We start from the raw sequence: 15734 nt of genomic DNA, 5'->3' as shown, positions 1-15734 counted from the left end.
CCAGCTCTGTCCTATCTGCTTCTGCTCTCATGGTTCTATTAAAATGCAAACTTGTAGACAACTCAACACACAATCATAATGCGATGTGCTGTAAACTTGCTTCCTTTAACAAAAGCCGCAACTATCTCCTTATACAGTCTGAATCAAAAACAGAAATTGCTAGAGGAACTCAGTAATTCTGGTAGATCTGTGGAGAGAAAGCATACTCAACGTTTGTTCCATTCCTGCACAAGGGTCACTGGACCTGAAACAGCTGCTGCCAGACCTGTTGAGATTTTCCAGCAAATTCTGATTTTCAGCATTCACAGTTTGTTTCTTTTTCCTTATACTGTCTCCTTGGAGTAAATAAGTATTTTCCTTTTCTTTAGTTCATACACAAAAGGAAATAAGAGGGTATCATCTTCACAATCGACGAATTGTTATAATGACAAAGCTCTAGTGAGAACTTTTGACATAACTGCAAGCTACTATTCTCACCAAAAACTTGTGTGAGGTGCACAAGAAGTAAGCATCAACCAGGAAACGTCATGAAGTTTTAAAATACGCTATATCTGCCTACATTCCTTTAATGTAGACAACAAGTTGTGGATAACAAATTAAGTGATGATTCAATAAAAAATTGTAGGTCGAGCTTGCCCATCTAGCCTCAGACTGTGGCCTACAGAGGAGTCTTATCTGCTCCATGTTTCAAATCCTTTTAAGTACACTCGGAAGCTCCTCTTCTAAAAGGAGGCCATTGTCTCCTGCTTTGTTGCTGATAGGTAACAAATTTGGGACCTGGCCACTGGGAACAGTGCTAAGGCTGCAGTTGTTTGGGGGAGACTGTAAATGTGAGGATACCTGCCCAATGAGGCTGGGAGTCAGTATGTAGATTGGCAGACCGGTTCTGAATGGGCTGAGAGAGGAGATTCCTAAATTGAACAGTGCATCTTTGGCAGGTGGGTGTGAAGATTCATTCCTTCGCATGCAAGCACAGACCCTTTGCAGTCAAAGTGATGGAATGGGGCTTGAGCTAGCCAGCTTGTGTGTGAGGAAATGAGTGATTGAAGGAAGTTTGTGCAAGGGGACTGAGTAAATAGAGAGTGTTGGGGGTCAGGTGGAGAATAATCAGACAATCTGCTTCAAACCCCACAATCATATGGATTCTTTGAGGCTATCTTGGAGTATTTGGGGATGGCACAGTGCTCAGTGATTAGCACTACGGCCTCACAATGCCAGGAATTTGAGTTCAATTCCAGCCTTGGCAACTGTCTGTGTGGACTTTACAAATTCTCCCTGTCTCTGCATGAGCTTCCTCCAAGTGCACTGGTTTCCTCCCATAGTTCAGAGATGTGCAGGTTAGGTGAATTGGCCATGCTAAATTGCTCATAGTGTTCAGGGATATGTAAGCAAAGTATATTAGTCAGGAGAAATGTGGAGTAGTAGGTGCAGGGGAATGGGTTTAGTTGGGAGGGTGGATGTAGACTTGTTGGGCCAAATGACCTATTTCCAAACTGTAGGGATGCTAATTCTAATTCTACTCATCATCAGAGGTCAAAATGGTTGGTTTACAATCTATTGTCAATGGTCAGAAAAACCTATCTGAGTAGGAAGGAAATCTGCCATCCTTATCTGGTCTGGCCTACATGTGGCTCCAGACCAACAGCAATGTGGTTCACTCTTAACTACTTTCTGTGCATTTAGGAATGGGCAATAAATGCTGACCTAGCCAGCAATGCCCTGATTCCATGAACAAATAAAAAAACTTGACCCCAAATCTCTGTAGCCCTTCCATTTCCATCCCTTCCTTGATGACTAGGACTCCTGAACTGGTCTGTCCCTTTCTCTCTCTCTCTCTCTCTCTCTCTGTCTCTAGCTCTACTTCTTAAATGAAAAGACAAACAATTTTTCATTAGTTAAAAATCACACAACACCAGCTTATAGTCCAACAGGTTTAATTGGAAGCACACTTGATTTCAGAGCGACATTCCTTCATCAGGTTTCATTAGTTAGCTCTGCTGCTTGGTACCTTACAATTGTTATTTTAATTAATTAGTCATTTATTAAAAGTATCAATTGATTTTTTTTTGGAATCTCTTTCTTTAATTCATGTGTACTGTTGTGCCAACCTCACCTTTTTACAACTTGCTCAGACCATTCCCTCACTTCTGAGTGAGGGATAAACTGAAATATGCCTTCTCCCACCCATGCAAAAAGCTCTGCTATAGATGAACACCCTTAACTTAGAATCATAAATCTTATTCTATAATCACAAATACCACATAGTCATGAACCTCCTGTGGCAAGGGAATAAACACGATCCCAGATTAGTAATTGGAGTTTACTTTTGATCCCTACCAGTCTCTAAACAACAGGAGATGCCAGCATGACAACATGACATCACTGCCATCTGCCTTTCACACCTGGTTTCTAAACAACAAAAACTCTATTTGCATAAAACCTATAGAATTACTCTGTGATTCCCATGGGTGATAACAGAAGAGAATCCATCTGGAAAGAAGCACAAATAGAGCTTGCGACCAATTTGCATTCTTGGCAGTACAGCAAGGCAGTAATTGTTCTTAACCCTCATCTGAATTAACAGCAGTACAACTTGCTCTTGCCACTTCTTAAGAATGCACGAATTAGGAGCAAGAGTAGATCATTCAGCCCCATCATGCCTTCTCTATTATCCAATAACATTAGAACCGATATGACTACCCCTCAACCCAAATAACATTTCATCCTCATACTTATCAAGATCTTTGCCTTAAAAATGATTCAAAGATCCTACTTCATCCACCTTTTGAGGAACAGTTCTAAAACCATTCTGTGAGCAAATACTCTCCTCAACGCTATCCTAAGTTGGTGACCCCTCATATTAAACAGTAACCGTTGTCATATTGGGCATTTGTTATCAACCACTGGCAATTAATTGGTGGGCTAGTCCACTAGATTCAACTACAAGTTAAAACTTCCTTTTCAGAAATACTCAATCAAGATCCCTCAAGATCTTATGATTCAATCAAGTCAGCTTTTATCTTCCTAAATTCCAGTACTTAAAAGCTGAGCTACTTCAAACTTTTTTCATGAGATAACCTGCCCATTTCAATGATTAGTCTAGTAAACCTCTTCTGAACTGCTTCCAAAGCATTTACATATTTTAAAATTAGGAGATAAATACCGTGCACATTATTTCAGATGTAGTTTCAGCAAGGCCCTGTGTTATTGGAGCAGAAGAATCGAGAGTGCAGTGCTGGAAAAGCACAGCAGGTCAGGCAACATCCAAGGAGCAAGAGAATCAATGTTTAGGGCAAAAGCCCTTCATCAGGAACCAACGTCCTGTACAGCTGCAACATGACCTCCCAAATCTTGTACTCAATACCCTGACCAATAAAGGAAAGTATACCAAATGCTTTCTTCACTATCCTATCTACTTGCAACTCCACTTTCAAGGAGCTATAAACCTGCACTCCAAGGTCTCTTTGTTTAGCAACATTCCTAACGACCTTACCATTAAGCATATAAATCCTGCTAAGATTTGCTTTTGCAAAGTGCAGCATCTCACATTTACCTGAATTAAAGTCCATCTGCCACTTCTCAGCCCATTGGCCCATCTCATCAAGATCCTGTTGTGATCTTGAGATAACCTTCCTTGCTGTCCACTAAACCTCCAATTTTGGTGTCATCTGCAAACATACTAACTGTACCTCTTATGCTTACATCCAAATCATTTACAGAAGTAGTGGACCTAGTACCAATCCTTGTGGCACTGGTCAAGGCCTCCAGTCTGAAAAACAATCCTCCACTATCTTCTATCTTCTAACTAGGAGCTAATTCTGTGTCCAAATGGCTAGTTCTCCCTGTATTCTGTGAGATCTAACCTTGCTAACCAGTCTTCCATGGGTAACCTTGTCAAACGCCTTACTGAAGTCCATGTAGATTACATCTACTGCTCTGCCCTCATCAGTCCGCTTTGTTACTTCCTCAGAAAAACTCAATGTGTTGCATTATTCCTTTAATTGCCATACCTGTGTGTTCTGATTGCCACGTTCCAGATTCCAACTGCTGACTTGTGGCCTTTCCTCCTCCCTGACATCAAAGTTGTGGTCTCTCTTCACTTACCATCTCTGAGTTTTGACTTGCTTCTCCTCACTGACCTCTGAGTTGCAGCCTCTTTCCTATTTCCAGACTTGAGTTGTGGCCTCTTTCCATTGTGATCTGCATGTTGGTTGCCTTTCCCAACTCTCTTAGTTACTCTCATGCCAATTCCCATTCCTGGTCGAGCATTTCTATTCAAGATTCAGATTCACTCCGAAGCTGAGCGTCTGACGTGGTGGAAGTGTGAGTTCCAACGGTTCAGAACTGCAAGCTTCCTTTTCTTCCAAATGACTTTTAAAGCCATTCCTTTCTCATTAATCTCTCCCAAGGACACATTCACACCAAGGGTTCAGCAGACGTAAGCAGCAAATGGGATCACTGATAAAGCCTCACCAGTTCTGAACCCAGAAACACTTGCATTTCCATAGCATCAGAACAAAAATGTGTGGTGCTCTAAAAGCACAGCCAGTCAGGCAGCATCCAAGGATCAGGAGACTCGATGTTTCGAGCATGAGCTCTTCATCAAGAATGCTCAGATGCTGCCTCACAGGCTGTGCTTTTCCAGCATCACAGTTTTTCACTCTGATCTCCAGCATCTGCAGTCCTCACTTTCTCCATAGCATCAGAACTCCAACTTGAGAGATTCATAGAATTCCTACTGTGTGGAAGAAGGCCATTTGGTCTATTAAGTCTGCACAAACCCTCCAAAGGGTTTGACCCATCCGACCCATCACCCCCCCCCCCCATCCTTATTCCCAGTAATTGTGCATTTCCCATAAATAATCAACCTAATCTACACATTCCTGGGCACTATGGACAATTTAGTATGGCCAACCCATCTGACGTGCTCATCTTTGAACTATGGAAGAGAACTGGAGCACCCAGAGGAAACCCATGGTGACAAGAATTTGCAAACTCTACATCAGCAGTCACCCGAGGGATGAAATGTAACCTGGTTCGCTGGCGCGGTGAGGCAGCAGTGCTAACCACTGAAGCATCGTGCCATCCTGAAGCTTTGAAGTGAACCAAAATCTTAAGTGGATGTGCAAGTGCAAGAAAAGGGAATAGAATGTCATCAGGTTGGGGACTTTTGGGAAAACACCACTCAGAAATCTGGAAATGGAAAAGAAGCTGTAACTTGGGAGTTGGTTAGCTCTATTGTGGCTGGTTTTTAAAGTAGAATAATACCAACCGCACAAGTTCAATTCCTATGCCAACAGTACAATTTCAATTCCTGCACCAACTAAGATTACCACAAAAGACACTGATTTTAACTTTATCCTTTTGTCTGAGGTGTGATGACCATTTTAGTTTAAACCCTCACCAGTCATCTCTCTCTAGTGAGAGAGGAGGGCTAATGAAAAAAGGGTAGAACTATGGTGACTTTATCTTTTATTACCCTGACATATTATTGTGAATTTCATTCCACTCAGTTAAAATGTTATTTGTATTAATACAATGGTAGGAGGATTGAGAGCTTTCATACATACATCCTGCTGAATGGACTCTGTGGTATCACATAAAGAAACCTTCAGGTGGGTAATACTTCACATAGAAGACTATTAGATGGAATCAGAGTAGATCTAGGAACGAATAAGATGTCTGTTGAATGGTACAAAGCTCACATTAACTGTTAGATGAGGTAAAGGTGGCTCAGTTGATTGAGGATGTTGGGCAGTACTGAATAGGGTGGCCCAGACATTGTTGTTGGGATTTGGCTGTTTCTATTTTGTAGAAATGTATTGCATTCAAAATCTCAGTGCAACTGTATGAAATTTTTCAGCTACTATAAACTTGAAAAGATTGTTGGAAAAGGTTATAAGAGATGGCATTTATAATCATCTGGAAAGGAATAAATTGATTAGAGATAGTCAACACAGTTTTGTGAGGGATAGGTTGTGCCTAACTAACTTTATTGAGTTCTTCAAGAAGGTGACAAAACAAAAAAGAAGGTGGATGAAGGTAAAGTGGTTGAGGTGGTGTACATGGACTTCAGTAAGGCATTTGATAAGGTTCCACATGGTGGGCTATTGCACAAAATACAGAGTTTCAGGATTGAAGATGATTTAGCAATTTGGATCAGAAATTGGCTAGCTGAAAGAAGATAGAGGGTGATGGTTGTTGGGAAATGTTCACCCTGGAGCTCAGTTACCGGTGATGTGCTGCAAGGATCTGTTTTGGGGTCACTGCTGTTTGTCATTTTTTATGAATGATCTGGATGTGGGTGTAGAAGGATGGGTTAGTAAATTTGCCAAAAACACTAAAGTAGGCAGAGTTGTGGATAATTCAGTATAATGCTGTGGGTTGCAGAGGGACATAGATAAGATGCAGAGCTGGGTGGAGAAGTGGCAAATGGAGTTTAATGCGGAAAAGTATGAGGTAGTTCACTTCAGAAGAAATAACAGGAATGCAGAGTACTGGGCTAATACTAAAATTCTTGGCAGTGTAGATGAACAGAGAGATCTCGGAGGTCCAGGTGCATAAATCCCTGAAGGTTGCCACTCAGGTTGATAGGGTTGTTCAGAAGGCATATGGTGTGTTGGCATTTATTGGTAGGGGAATTGAATTTTGGAGCCACGAGGTCATGCTTCAACCGTACAAAACACTGGTAAGGCTGCACCTGGAATATTGCATACAGTTCTGGTCACTGCATTATGGGAAGGATGTGGAAGCTTTGGAAAGGATTCAGAAGAGACTCACTAGGATGTTGCCTAGTGAAGGCTAACACAATGGGTATAGTTTTAAATTGAGGGATGATAGATTTAGGACAGATATCAGGGATAGTTTTTTTACTCGGAGAGTAGCCAGGGCGTGGAACAGCCTGCCTGGAACAGTAGTAGACTTGCCAATGTCAAGAGCATTTGAATGGGACATAAATATGGATAATAATGGAACGGTGTAGGTTGGATGGGCATCAGGTTAATTTCATAGGTTAGCACAATATCAAGGGTTGAAGGGCCTGTATTGTGCTGTGACATTCTATGTTCTATGTCAACTTGAATAGGGTAGCGCAGAAGATGGGTGAGAATAACAAATCAAAAAATGTCAACTGACATTTAATGCAGATGATGATAGAAAAAAGCAGGATGAGATATTGAAATGGATACAATAAGCAAGGATTAAGTTACATAACACAAATGTCTTTTCAATTTGATGTTATAGACAATAGACAATAGGTGCAGGAGTAGGCTATTCTGCCCTTCGAGCCTACACTACCATTCAATATGATTATGGCTGATCATCCTTAATCAGTATTCTGTTCCTGCCTTATCTCCATAACCCTTGATTCCACAATCCTTGAGAGCTCTATCCAACTCTTTCTTAAATGAATCCAGAGTTCAGCACATTCTACCAGTGCAGGTCAACACAGATACCAAGTAAAAGCAATGGAGTACAAGTTAGGCGATGTTACAATAAAACAATATAATGCTCTGGTCAGAACAAACATTGAACTTAAGGGGCACACAAGAGAATCACTTAAGTCCTGAAAAAAATGAAAAGGAAACTCCAGATTTTTGGATCATCAGCCAAGATAGGAGAAACTTACACGTTTAAGTCTTGAAAAAGCATACTTGTGAAATGAGTTTACTGTGTGAGATAAGGTCATTAATAATACTTCTATAATTCTGTGGGAGCCCATAAACCAGAAGAAATACATTTACTAAACAGTCCAAAATTAAAAGATTATGAAACAATATTTCATTTACAAAAAATTTTTACTTAATATTTCATTTACTTTAAATTTTTTTTAAAGTTTACTTAAAACTTTACATAGCAGAATTAACATTGCAAACTATAGCTTTCACATTGAATATCAGATGCAAAGCATGAAGGTCTCATAAATCACATATGGCAGTTCACTCCAACTGTACAGCTCTGATGGCAGCTATATAATTCTTTCACATTCAGGTACCTCTCAGGCAGAATTCCAATTCCTTACCTTCAAGGAATTAGCTGATTCCCCACAGGCAGCAGCTTCTATATAAACAGGGTTCCACTGATTCAATCTTTCACACAATAGTCAACATCTTTCCAGAATCTTTGCAAGTCTCAGCTCTATTTATTCTTGGCAACATAGATTTACCAGAACCACGGTCACAATCTTTGCATGAGATAGCCCATACTATCCCCTTTAGTTTTTAAATGTATCAGTTGCAAAGAGAGTTATTATAATTTTAGGATAATAAGAAATACTGGCTGATATGACCTGTTAACAGGGCCACAGTAAGAAAGTAAAATAATGAAGGCATAGACAATTAATAAAAGACAGAGCTGGATTCATCAAGGATAAGAAAATACACTCAGGACTTGGAGTCATAAAAACAGGCCGTTCGGTCAAATCATCCACGCCGACACATCCTCCATGAAAATGTTACCCCTCAGGTCCCTTTTAAATCTTTCCCCTCTCACTTTAAACGTATCTACTCCCACACTAGGAAAAAGACCTTGGCTATTCACCCAAACATGCCCCTCATGATCTCATAAAGCACTTTTCCACTATTTCTTCCACTGCCAATGTCTAGAATTGGTCATTCTGTATGAAGATGATGACAGTTAGATCCACACCACGACAACCAACTGGAACTGAAAAACTTCCAGGAGGAAATACAACATTATGCATTGATGTGGGAGCTCCTGGCTGTGGAATAGTAGATTAATTCCATGAAGGAAAGGGACTGCAATTCTGCTTGAGGAAGATCCAAGACCTTTGACTAAAATCAAATCATGCAGGTACAATGGACTGCCTAATGCCTCTGCCATATACGTTTTATTGTATCTGCTATTCTCATTGGAATTTACAGTTTGGGCAAATAATGGTCCTGATGATAACTTCTATCTAATTTACGATGATTCTGATTTGTGTCAAAATAAAAGTTGCAGAAGGTGAAACCTTGTTTGTTGTTTTCTTCATTTTGGTGGGGGTGGGGTCATTTGGTTTATGGATTCTCATGGGGATTGTAACATTAATTCTGGTTCTGATGTAATAAACCACAAGAAAGCAGACTCCAAGGCTATCCTCAGGTGGAGGCAATATGTCTATTAATACAATTGGTAGCATCTTGGGGAATACAGCCATTTAGGCTACACTGGCTGACGATCCTCAGGATTGCCAATAATGATGGGGTACCTTGTGAAATATTATATAGATGCTTTAGAAGAATAATCCAGTACAATGTGATAACAAGGTGTTACGCTTTTCTATGTAATGTCAGAAAAATACTACGATGTTAACATAACTTAATTCGTTGAGTATGCTATGCCACAAGATAAGTTTTTAAAAAACATACAACAATATACTTAAGCGACTTAAACAGCAATTTTCAAAATAGCTGAACATCTGCACAATTTCACCTTTCAATTGCAGGCCACCAGAATGTTGTTTTGCTGTCTGAAAATGGTTCTTCTGGAAATCTGCTTAAGTGAGTGCAAATGGTTCATCCCTTGCACCCCTTACAGACACTCACATCATTTGTTTGTTCAAGTGGATGTGGAGTTAACTCTATCACATTTTTCAAAGAACCCAGCTGATGGGAGGCTTTGACTGATCATGTAATCGCTGTAAACAATGAACTAGAAAAAAAGATTCTCAGCTTGCTATGACCATATTTGATAACTGGCTGTCTGGCTTATTTGTGATTAGATTTCATGTGATAAGAAACTGATCTTTTACATTAGCAATGAAAATGTTTTTTCAGTTCAGATACAAAAATACGCTCTCTTTTCAGATGCTGCCAGACCTGCTGAGGTTTCCCTGTGATTTTCTGTCTTAATTATTGCTTTTCCCGAGTCAGAGTCAGACACTGTTGGGTAGGTAAGAGGAGGGAAAGAACTCAGGATTTATCTCTCATTTTCTCTCCAACCATTCTCTGAGTATATGCCCTGACCAGCCTAAGATTGCGTACGGGAGTCTCTTCAATATAAACCAAGCAGCTACTAACATTAGAAGAAAAGACAGAGATCATCTATCAAGACTTTAAATTGACTCTGCACTGAATCTGGGAAATATCACTGAACACAATCTGAAATTATCAAATGCATGAACAATAGGATCTGTATATGATTGGTCTCTTCTGAACATTCTGAAAAAATTAAATCTGCTCTCCCTTCTTGTCATCTACTGACAATGTATTGCTGGAAAAGCGCAGCAGGTCAGGCAGCATCTAAGGAGCAGGAGAATCGACATTTCGGGCATGAGCCCTTCTTCAGGAATGAGGAAAGTGTGCCAAGCAGGCTAAGATAAAAGGTAGGGAGGAGGGACTTGGGGGAGGGGCATTGGAAATGCGATAGGTGGAAGGAGGTTAAGGTGAGGGTGATAGGCCGGAGTGGGGGCGGGCGCGGAGAGGTCAGGAAGAAGATTGCAGGTTAGGAAGGTGGTTCTGAGTTCGAGGGTTGGGACTGAGACAAGGTGGGGGGAGGGGAAATGAGGAAACTGGAGAAATCTGAGTTCATCCCTTGTGGTTGGAGGGTTCCTAAGCGGAAGATGAGGCGCTCTTCCTCCAGCTGTCGCGTTGCTATGGTCTGGCGATGGAGGAGTCCAAGGACCTGCATGTCCTTGGTGGAGTAGGAGGGTGAGTTGAAGTGTTGAGCCACGGGGTGGTTGGGTTGGTTGGTGTCCCAGATGTGTTCTCTGAAACGTTCCGCAAGTAGGCGGCCTGTCACTCTATGATACAGGAGGCCACATCGGGTGCAGTGGATGCAGTAAATGATGTGTGTGGAGGTGCAGGTGAATTTGTGGTGGATATGGAAGGATCCCTTGGGGCCTTGGAGGGAAGTAAGGGGGGAGGTGTGGGTGCAAATTTTGCATTTCTTCCGGTTGCAGGGGAAGGTACCAGGAGTGGAGGTTGGGTTGGTGGGGTGTGTGGACCTGACGAGGGAGTCACAGAGGGAGTGGTCTTTTTGGAACACTTATAGGGGAGGGAAGGGAAATATATCCCTGGTGGTGGGGTCCGTTTGGAGGTGGCAGAAATGACGATGGATAATACGATGTATATGGAGGTTGGTGGGGTGGTAGGTGAGGACCAGTGGGGTTCTGTCCTGGTGGCGATTGGAGGGGCGTGGCTCAAGTGCAGAGGAGCGGGAAGTGGAGGAGATGCAGTGGAGTGTATCGTCGATCACGTCTGGGGGGAAATTGCGGTCTTTGAAGAAGGAGGCCATCTGGGTTGTTCAGTATTGGAACTGGTCGTCCTGGGAGCAGATGCGGCAGAGACGAAGGAATTGGGAATATGGGATGGATGACACCTCCATCCCCCATCACGAAGGCCTCAAAGCCCTCCGCTTCTTCCTTTCACGCCATACCAACCAGTACCCTTCCACTTACACCCTCCTTCGACTGACTGAACTGGTCCTCACTCAGAACAACTTCTCTTTCCAATCCTCCCACTTCCTCCAAACCAAAGGAATAGCCATGGGCACCCATATGGGCCCCAGCTATTCCTGCCTCTTCGTAGGATATGTGGAACAGTCCAACTTTCACAGCAACACTGGAAACACCCCACACCTTATCCTCTGCTACATCGATGACTGTATCAGCACTGCCTCGTGCTCCCACGAGGAGGTTGAATAGTTCACCCACTTTACCAACACCTTCCACCCCGACCTCAAATTTACCTGGACTGTCTCAGACTCCTCCCTCCCCTTCCTAGACCTCTCCATTTCTACCTCGGGCGACTGAATCAACACGGACATTTACTATAAACCGACTGACTCCCACAGCTACCTGGACTACACCTCCTCCCACCCTGCCCCCTGTAAAAATGCCATCCCACATTTCCAATTCCTTCGTCTCTGCCGCATCTGCTCCCAGGACGACCAGTTCCAATACCGAACAACCCAGATGGTCTCCTTCTTCAAAGACCGCAATTTCCCCCCAGACGTGATCGGTGATACTCTCCACTGCATCTCCTCCACTTCCCGCTCCTCTGCCCTTGAGCCCCGCCCCTCCAATCGCCATCAGGACAGAACCCCACTGGTCCTCACCTACCACCCCACCAACCTCCATCTACATCGTATCATCTGTCGTCATTTCTGCCACCTCCAAACAGACCCCACCACCAGGGATATATTTCCCTCCCCTCCCCTATCAGTGTTCCAAAAAGACCACTCCCTCCGTGACTCCCTCGTCAGATCCACACCCCCCCACCAACCCAACCTCCACTCCTGGCACCTTCCCCTGCAATCGGAAGAAATGCAAAACTTGCGCCCACATCTCCCCCCTTACTTCCCTCCAAGGCCCCAAGGGATCCTTCCATATCCACCACAAATTCACCTGCACCTCCACACACATCATTTACTGCATCCGCTGATCTCGATGTGGCCCCCTCTATACTGGGGAGACAGGCTGCCTACTTGCGGAACGTTTCAGAGAACACATCTGGGACACCCGGACCAACCAACCCAACCACCCTGTGACTCAACACTTCAACTCCCCTTCCCACTGCACCAAGGACATGCAGGTCCTTGGACTCCTCCATCGCCAGACCATAGCAACACGCGGCTGGAGGAAGAACGCCTCATCTTCCGCCTAGGAACCCTCCAACCACAAGGGATGAACTCAGATTTCTCCAGTTTCCTCATTTCCCCTTCCCCCACCTTGTCTCAGTCCCAGCCCTTGAACTCAGAACCACCTTCCTAACCTGCAATCTTCTTCCTGACCTCTCCGTCCCCACCCCCACTCCGGCCTATCACCCTCACCTTAACCTCCTTCCACCTATCGCATTTCCAATGCCCCTCCCCCAAGTCCCTCCTCCCTACCTTTTATTTTAGCCTGCTTGGCACACTTTCCTCATTCCTGAAGAAGGGCTCATGCCTGAAAAGTCGATTCTCCTGCTCCTTGGATGCTGCCTGACCTGCTGCGCCTTTCCAGCAACACATTTTCAGCTCTGATCTGCAGCATCTGCAGTCCTCACTTCCTTCTTGTCATCTACTTCTGCATGATTGCAGGAGTCTCTTGGCTGTATGTGTGAGCGTAAGTTGGAACTTTATTAAATTATTTGTTCCATTTGGTGTTAAAGACAGCAAACATAGCTTGCTATGCTTTTAAAAATGACACAAACACCTGTTTGTGTGTATCTTTTAGAACTGTATCATTTAACTAGTTAAATGCTCACTAGATTGTCAAGCATATTAAAAACAAAACAAGATGTTGGCAACAACCAAAAGATGGAAAAGGAAGGTAACCATTCTGTTGTTTCTTCCTAGGTCATAACAGAATTGCTAATATCATGAAGACATTTCTGACTGCATTTTGCATGTTCAAAAACGATGAGGTTGGCACCTGTGCATGCAAAATTTAGTCTGGGGTACCAATAATTGGACTACTTATTTTCTCAGCACTACATACAGGGATTTGCCATTGGACAATCCACTAATACTAGTAATGGTGTTACAGAAGAACAAAAGATCAATTATTGCAAAAACATGTGAGAATTTGCTGAGGCCAGAGAATGGGCACCAAAATCATTTCATGTCAGCTAACCAGACGCACGTTCTTTATCAATTCTATTCTTCTTGCAAACACTTCAGACAGAGAGATTTCCATTGGGAAACCTTTTAATGTTGATAATCAAGCTGGGATAAAGATAATGGCCTGGATCTAGCAATTGTGATGACAATGAAGCAGTGAATATTCACTAATTTGTGAAATTGACACCGTCTGCTGGTGCCTGCATGAGAATGATGTAATTGACAAATGTGGAAGTTAGCTGTCAGGAAATTCTGGTTCCTCCATTGAGTGCACTATTGCTTTCTTCATAGAAGCCATTAGGAGAAAGTTCATGATTTAGTGTGAAATTCCACTTTTACACACAGCACAGTGACTCAGTGCTTAGCACTGCTGTTTCATAGTACCAGGGACATGGGTTCAATTCCACACTTTGATGACTGTCTGTGCGGAATTAGTATGTTCTCCTCCTATCTGCAAGGCTTTTGTCTAAATCCTCCGGTTTCCTCCCACTGTTGAAACATATGCAGGTTTAGCAGATTGGCCATAATAAATTTCCCATAGGATTACAGGAAGATGGGTCTGAGTGGGATGCTCTCTGGCTCCAATGGGCCGAATAGTCTGCATTCACATTGTATGGCTTCAATGATGATATAAACCATTGAAAATGTTATGGAATGTTGAAAGGGGTGTACCTGAATTTAAATCAGTGTACAGTAATAATTACTATTCAATAGCTTTTCTGGCTCTGTAAACTAATTTTATAAATCTGAAGTGACATTCCTTCCATTCCATAATTTTTGAAAAATCTGCACATTTGAAATAAAGTAATTTATCTTTATCTAAATAATCCTGCAGATTCTATTTCAATTCCATTGTTAAATCCCAATATTTATCAAGTTGTTTTTAAAATGGCTATAAAATGAAAGATTATCAGTGCTTTTAACTTTCTTCATTGCTCTCGATGGGAATTCATCAATCTAATTAGCAGCTCGGAATTCACAGATGCTTCTCTATTTCTTCCCTATGGCTGTCACTAAAATGAAATCAGTACTTATAATAGAGGAAAATGTTGCCAGAGAACTCAGTAGATTTGTGCAGGGAACTCTCTTCATGGTCAATGGCATGCTGACTGCAAAATTAAGACCATGAAATTGTGTTTGGTACTGGAGCTGAAAATAACCTAAATCTGGCTCTTCTCAGAAAATGAGAATGGAAAACAGGGCAATGTCCAGGACAACAAGTAGCCGGCATATTTCCTTGCTGTTGGCAAATAACTCTCAAACTGAATGGTTGTTGGCAAAATCTCCCTTTAGACGAAAGTTTATTTCCAGCAATAGTCAAATTAATGTAGCAATGGAGCAAAATGTTGCAGGACAGTTTTCAGAATAATAAGACAACAAATAATGATTAACAACTGAAAGGAATAGCTACAATCAATGATTGTAGGTAGATTTAAGAAGTAAGCTCATAAAATTCTGACTAAGATAAATGAAGAATCTGGAGAAAGGTGTAAATCGGATTTCTATTTCTCTGGAGACAAGAAGGCAATCCTCAAATTCTTATGGGAGAAATCTATGAACATTGATGTATGTCGATTTATGAACATACATTGATATATGCTTTTAAGAGTTACCTCTTAGTCTCAGTAATTAAAGGAAGTCAAAAGAAGTATGAATAAACTAAATCCTTGTATGTTAGGATTTAACATTTTGAAAATGCAAATTGCTTTGTTGCTTGTGGAATCCTATTTTGTACAGCATGCTGAGAGAAATAAAATTGCTTATAAATCAAATTTGTGCATATCAGAAATAAAACTAAACCAGTACTAAACTTGCCAGGAGCAAACTTGGACTTGAATGGTTTCAACAATACATGTGGAGAAGAATTATTGTACAGGGAAAAAGATATTTCACTAGAATACATTCACTGCCTGCTGATTCTACTATAACTTCATGTCAATGCTAGAATTTTGCAACTGCCATTCTCTCCCATCATGTGATCCAAATCACCATGACAAGTGTGACACTCTAAGTCGTAGTAGCAGTTCCAAAAAGCAAAAAGCAAAAGTTGTAAATTTTAAATGCAAAAGATGAAAGACTGCACAATTTTACAATTGAAGTTTAAATAATTTCGAAGGCACTTTAAACTCATCGAGTACATAGATCACTTGTGTTTGGGCATTCAATTCATGCCAATCTGAAGGAGTAGTGTA

This window comes from Hemiscyllium ocellatum, chromosome 36 (assembly GCF_020745735.1).
Source record: "Hemiscyllium ocellatum isolate sHemOce1 chromosome 36, sHemOce1.pat.X.cur, whole genome shotgun sequence".
Classification (NCBI taxonomy): domain Eukaryota; kingdom Metazoa; phylum Chordata; class Chondrichthyes; order Orectolobiformes; family Hemiscylliidae; genus Hemiscyllium; species Hemiscyllium ocellatum.
This window is presented reverse-complemented; position numbering follows the sequence as displayed.